Here is a 6,369-nt window from a genome sequence, read left to right as displayed (position 1 = left end):
TATTCATTTTAGAGAGAGGAGAGAGAGAGAGAAAGAGAGAGGAGCAGGAAGCATCAACTCGTAGTTGTTTCCTGTTTGTGCCTTGACCAGGCAAGCCTGGGGTTTCGAACTGGCGACCTCAGCGTTCTAGGTCGATTCTTTATCCACTGCGCCACCACAGGTCAGGCTAAACGTCCCAATGGATGGCCAAATAGGCATTGAAGGTTTTCAAGAAGTGTCATTAAGATTCATCTGTCATCAGACAGTAGCAATGCATAGGGTAACAGAATGCTCTATCCCAAAGCACACAGTACACCAAGACATAGCTCTGACTTGAATACAAGGTTACCAATCCATTTGAGTATATTTTCATATCTTACAGACTCTCTCTCCTGTTTTAGGTAAATTATTTGGTTGCAAAGATGCTTTCTTACATACAATGCTGTTTTATGTCAGCCTGGCTGAAATTCACCATCTAGCTTCTCTAATCAAGAGGCATCTGGTGGGCAGCTGCCCAGCTTCCTTCGCCTCCAGGAATGTTTGCACCAAAGTCTTACAAAGGTGCCTGGGAATGCCTTCAAGCAAAATAAAACATTGGTTCAGTGGTAGAGCGTCGGCCTGGCGTGCAGAAGTCCCGGGTTCAATTCCCGGCCAGGGCACACAGGAGAAGCACCCATCTGCTTCTCCACCCTTGCCCCTCTCCTTCCTCTCTGTCTCTCTCTTCCCCTCCCACAGCAAGGCTCCATTGGAGCAAAGATGGCCCGGGCGCTGGGGATGGCTCCTTGGCCTCTGCCCCAGGCGCTGGAGTGGCTCTGGTCTCAGCAGAGCGAGGTCACGGAGGGGCAGAGCATCGCCCCCTGGTGGGCAGAGCATTGCCCTCTGGTGGGCGTGCCGGGTGGATCCCGGTTGGGCACATGCCGGAGTCTGTCTGACTGTCTTTCCCCGTTTCCAGCTTCAGAAAAATACAAAAAAAAAAAAACAAAAACAAAGGGTTGATAGGGAGTGTCATTGCTTTTTCATTGGAAAATTGCTTGAGGATGTTTTCAGTCGCAGGTATTCCAGGATGTTAATCGGCTTTTTAACCATTTTCTAGGGCTCTGGGTTCAGCTTGGAGTCAGATAACAAAGAATACCACCCACACATTTCTGACTGGGAGGAAGCTTAACCGGTGCTCCGTGCTAGAGCTCATCACACATCTCCAGACTAGAGAAGAGCAACCGGGAGAGTCACTGAGAAGAGATTTCTTTGAAAGTTGTTGGCTTAAAGGTGCGAGTTAGTCCCTACCTTTAGCTCAGTTTAAAGCAGGAGGCTCCCCTAGCCCCGGGGTTAGCATGGACTGGAGCAAAGGGTAGTGAGAGAGTTCTGGAACACTGGACCTGAGCCTCCAGTTTTAGGAGTTGAGGTGGGTCCACAGGCTGCTGCCTGGCTCTTACCGAGAAAAGTCTGTGATGGCTGAGCAAGGAGAGCTGGAGTGCGCTTGGCCTGCCCTCCTGGGAATCGGCACACCCAGACGCAGCCGGGGGCAGAAGTTTTACCAGGACCTTACCAAGAGGGTTTTGCCTGCTGGAGTGAGTCAACCCCAGAGTACAAAGGCTGACTTTTCCCCCGCAGATTTAAGTAACTTGCAAAAATAGAACAAAGAATTTTTGTAGTTCGTCCATCCAGATTCCTCAAAAGCTAACATCTTACATAACCACAATACAATGATCAAAGCCAGAAAATTAACACTATACAACACTGTTGTCTAATCCAGCAATTTTCAACTGGTATGCACGAGATTTTTTTTCTTGCCTTCCAAGTAAGAGGTGTGGAGATAAAAAGACAGACTCCCTTCTGGCCATCTGGGGCACCTCACAACCAGCTGTTTGGAGGCATCCTCAGCGCCTGGAGTCAATATGCTGGAAACCAGGCTGGCTGCTGGAAGGGAAGAGAAAGAAAGAGAAAGAGAGAGAGACAGAGAGAGAGAGGGAGAGAGAGATTGAAATAGAAAGGGGAGGAAGCAGGGGGAGGGGAGGGATGGAGAAGCTGATAGTCTCTTCTCCTGTGTGCTCTGACTGGGAATCAAACCCGGGACTTCCACAAGCCAGGCCAGTGCTCTACTGAGCCAACCGGCCAGGGCCTGCAAGAACTTTAAAAACATGCAATACCTGACTATTTAGTCAGGGGAACCGACCTTTTTTCTCTTAGATTGTCAAATAAATAAATGACAACAGCCAACACAATAGGTGTGCAGTGTAAATGAATCTAAATTATACCTATATTCTTAAGTATATTTCTTGGTGAGCCACAGAGTTTTAGTAATTAGATTCTATGTGCCACGAGATGGAAGAGGTTGAGACTCGCCGCTGGAATTCTGTCCTTATTCAAATCTCACCAGCTGTCCTACGAATACGCGTTTAGTTGTCATGTATCCTTCACCTTCTATAATCTGGGACAGTTTCTCCGTCCTCTGTCTGCCACGACCTTGACGGTGGTAAAAGGCCAATCTCGCTCGTTATCATGTAGTACAGCTTTTATTCGGGGTTTCTTCGTGGTTAAATTCAAGTCGTGCACCTTTGTTAAGAACACCACAGAAGCGATGCTGTGTCCTTCTCAGTAAATCTTGTCAGGAGGGACACGCTGTTGTTTGTCCCCTTTCTGATGATGTTCAGTACCATCTCTCGCCTATGGTGATGTCTGCCAGGTTACTTCACCTTTGAGACGAAGGGAAATACCCCGTTTGTTATGGTATTTTACCCGTTTCTTCTAGCTTCCGTTCATGACTCTTATCAAGAGGTATTGCCATCATGTTTGCAAAATAATGTTGTTCTATTGTCATTTACTCATTGGAATCCTACTGTAAAGAATCTGTCCTTCTGCCTGACCTGTGGTGGTGCAGTGGATAAAGCGTCGACCTGGAAATGCTGAGGTCGCCGGTTTGAAACCCTGGGCTTGCCTGGTCAAGGCACATATGGGAGTTGATGCTTCCAGCTCCTCCCCACCTTCTCTCTCTCTCTGTCTGTCTCTCTCTCTCTCTCTGTCTCTCTCTCCTCTCTCTCTTTCCTCTCTAAAATGAATAAATAAAAAAATAAAATAAAAAATGTTTAAAAAGAATCTGTCCTTTTCTCTGTAATTATTTCAGTATGGATTCTTGATATTTGTATTTTATTCTATAAATGGTAATTCATTACACTTTTAAAAATTGTTTTAATTTATTGATTTTAGTGAGAGAGAAAGGGAAAGGGAGAGAGAGGGAGAGAAAGAGAGAGAGAGAGAGAGAGAGAGGAATATTGATCTGTCCCTGTCTGTGCCCTGACTGGGGATTGAACTGGCGACCTCTGTGCTTCAGGACAATGCTCTAATCAACTAAGCTATCCAGCCAGGGTTTTATTTTGTTGTTGTTTGTTTGTTTGTTTTTTACGAGAGAGGAAGAGAAAGAAACATCAACTTGTTGTTCCACTTAGTTGTGCCATTGATTGATTCTCATATGTGCCCCGATCAGGGTTTGAACCTGTGACCTTGGGGTCAAGTTGGCACCCTCAGGATTGAGCCAGTAGCCCTGGGATGGAGCTGGTGACCCCAGGCTTGAGCCAGCGATACCCAGCTAAGGCCAGTGACCCTGGGATCAAACTGGAGACCTCAGAGCTCCAGGACAGCACCCTATCCCTGCGCCACCAGCTGGGGCTGTCATCCATTACTCTTTTTTTTTTTTTTTTTTGTATTTTTTCTGAAGCTGGAAACGGGGAGAGACAGTCAGACAGACTCCCGCATGCGCTGGACCGGGATCCACCCGGCACGCCCACCAGGGGCGAAGCTCTGCCCACCAGGGGGCGATGCTCTGCCCCTCCGGGGCATCGCAATGTTGCGACCAGAGCCACTCGAGCGCCTGGGGCAGAGGCCAAGGAGCCATCCCCAGCGCCCGGGCCATCTTTGCTCCAATGGAGCCTTGGCTGCGGGAGGGGAAGAGAGAGACAGAGCGGAAGGAGGGTGGGTGGAGAAGCAAATGGGCGCTTCTCCTATGTGCCCTGGCCGGGAATCGAACCCAGGTCCCCTGCACACCAGGCCGACGCTCTACCGCTGAGCCAACCGGCCAGGGCCTCCATTACTCTTAATATTAAATTTCTTGCTCAAATTTTCTCACACTTGACCATGGAAGCCCCTTCAAATGGGTTCCCGTGCCCTTTTGACTTATTCCATCCTTTTGTGTGTGGACAGTCCCTATTTTCGCTTTCACATGTTTCATGTACTGTCCTTGTCCTAACCCTGGTGGGCACAGGGGAATTGCAAAGCCCCAAGCACTCTGACCTTTAGTGTCCTTAGGCGCAATAGTACCAGCACCATGAGGGCAGCCCTTCAACAGAGAGATGCAGGTGCTGGCTTTTGGAAGAAAAAGTCCCCAGGCAGCTGGTGTGCCCCTAAATGGTAGAGGATACCAAGAGGGTGTGGAGAGAATACTGGTAACTTGCACTTCTCACATGCCACCCATCAGGTCCAAAGCAGTGCTTCTCCAGAAGGGTGGACATCATCATTTCTGGCCAAGTTGACACAGGAGAGGAAAGATACAGAATGAGCCATATATATATAGCTCCTGCTCCCAGAGTTGGTTTTGAGGTGTCAACGAAAACTGTCCAGCCTATAGAAAACTTTTATGAGTTTATGTGAGCCAAAATGTTGAGGACACACCCCAAGCAAGCTCTCAAAGGACGAAGACAAATGCTGCAGAGAATGCCCGCCTTGCAGCCTATTCTATACACTGGGCATCAGAGAGGGAACGTAAGGAAGGTTCGTGAGATCCATGGGCCGAAGACGAAGGAGGCGGGAGCAAGTAAAGGACTGGATGAAAAGATGGGTGGGGAGAGTTCACACACACTCGCAGCACACAGTGGTGGTGTGTGGGGACCCGGCGACAACGAGGGGCACTGTGATCTCATGCTCTGAGGCCTTTGAGGGGTCTAGGAAAGAAAATGACTGACATTTTGAAGGTGGGTTACCCTGGATACACAAGAACAATGGACAGAACTCACCTACCCTGAAGACTGGCCTTCGCTAAGGAAGCTGTAGGCCTGGGACATGACTTCCGCCATGACCTGCCCAGTTAGGCAGTTATCATCGGGCCATCCTGCGTGGTCACTCCAGCAGGGTACCCATCTGAAATCTGGACGATAAAAATTGATATGATGAGGCACGAGTTGTCATTCTGCTGCCTCTGCTCGCGAGCGAGGTCACAGGGGCATTGGCGTTTCCACGGCATTTATAAGTAGAGAACCCAGGGTCCAATTCCAGTTTTCTGGGGCTTGAGAGGCCTCCACTTTGACAGTAGGATTCATGACAAAGGCTCTGTGAACCTAGAGCCTGCAATTGTGATGACAACTTTTTTTTTTATAGTATCTAACAAATTTAATATTTAACCTGCAAAAGACTCTATGTTATCATCTTTTAAACTTATTTATTGATTATAGAGAGACAGAAACATCAATTTGCTCCTGTATGTGCCCCAAACAGGGATTGAACCTGCAACCTTTGTGCATTGGGTCGACCTTCCAACCAACTGAGCCATCTGGCCAGGGCAAGACTCTATTTTAATAGAGAACCATTGATAAAAATAGAGGTAGGGGCCTGACCTGTGGTGGCGCAGTAGATAAAGCATCGACCTGGAAATGCTGAGGTTGCTGGTTCGAAACCCTCGGCTTGCCTAGTCAAGGCACATATGGGAGTTGATGCTTCCAGCTCCTCCCCCCCTTCTCTCTCTCTGTCTCTCCCTCTCCTCTCTAAAATGAATAAATAAAACAATTTAAAATAGAGGTAGGGGAGAGATACAACTTGTACATGTGTATTCATTGACAATCACTCTCAGGTAGAATTTTTTTTCTAAAAAAATGGTGATTTATTTTACTTTAACATACAATGCTAATATATGCTGGGATCATCAAGTTTTCAAAAAAAATTTTGCTGGGTGTACTGACACATTACAGTACTAATGGGAGCTTGTTGATTCTTCCATTTCGAATTAGGAAAGGGATCCAACTTTCTAATTCCCAGCTTCTCAATGGAGGCAGGGCAGCCCCTTCGGTGAGCCAGTTCTGCAGTGTGGCTCTGTAACCCACTCCCAGGGGCTCAGTCAGCTCTTCCAAACCTTCTAATGATTCCTGGTAGGACATCTTCTGCTTCCACTTGGAGTGGATTCTGTTATCTGCAACGGGACCTTGACCAATACAACTGGTAATACCCAGAGTCCGTGAGGGTAGAAAGAAACAGGCCCTTCCACACCCCACTGATTGGAATATAAATTGATACAATCATGATGATGTTTCTTGTCTCTTTTAGACTTCTTACTGTTTGATCACTTCTAGAACTGTATCCCAAGGAATTAATCAGAAATGCAGCAAAGGTTTGTAATAGGTGCAGGCAATG

Source organism: Saccopteryx leptura, chromosome 6, assembly GCF_036850995.1.
Source record: "Saccopteryx leptura isolate mSacLep1 chromosome 6, mSacLep1_pri_phased_curated, whole genome shotgun sequence".
Classification (NCBI taxonomy): domain Eukaryota; kingdom Metazoa; phylum Chordata; class Mammalia; order Chiroptera; family Emballonuridae; genus Saccopteryx; species Saccopteryx leptura.
Note: the sequence above shows the minus strand (reverse complement) of the source record.